This window comes from Microtus ochrogaster, chromosome 6 (genome assembly GCF_000317375.1).
Source record: "Microtus ochrogaster isolate Prairie Vole_2 chromosome 6, MicOch1.0, whole genome shotgun sequence".
Classification (NCBI taxonomy): Eukaryota; Metazoa; Chordata; class Mammalia; order Rodentia; family Cricetidae; genus Microtus; species Microtus ochrogaster.
The window spans coordinates 22,261,810-22,262,383 of record NC_022013.1 but is presented as its reverse complement, the minus strand read 5'-3'; positions in this window follow the sequence as shown (position 1 = coordinate 22,262,383).

The window sequence follows — 574 nt, the reverse complement described above, 5'->3', positions numbered from 1 at the left end:
TATTTATTTTATGTGTATTAGTGTTTTTCCTACATGCATGTGTAACAGTCTTACAAATCTTGAGATGAGTTTTCTATCTTTAGGCAGTTCAATGGAACCAATAATCTGAAGTTTTGGGCTGTTCTGCTTTGCTCTCTTTTCTCTGTCACAAGATCAGGCGATCCTCCTGACATAGGACAGAGAGGAAACTTTAGATATGCATGCTTGGGTCTAGAGAAGAGAGAACCGTAACCCACCTCCAGAGCCAGCTTTCCAATAAAGTACAACAGCACAAAATAACTTTAATATTCTCCATACCCAAGAGATATTTGACCTTCTGCCAGACTGAGTCCAGTGACCAGAAAAGCCCAGAGATAAGAAATTCTGAATGGTCAGTGTTGTGCTTTCCTGTCGCTTTAAGGGACAAGCCACGCCCACTCCCATTACCTCTGACCTGCCCTCTGCCATCTTGGGCCCTTCCTTTTCTGCTTCCTTGACGTGCGTGCTTTTTATTATAAGGAAGACCTGGGAATGTTGTGCTTTCCTGTCCCTTTAAGGGTATTCATTGCATTTCCCCTCAGGCCCAATCAAGGGC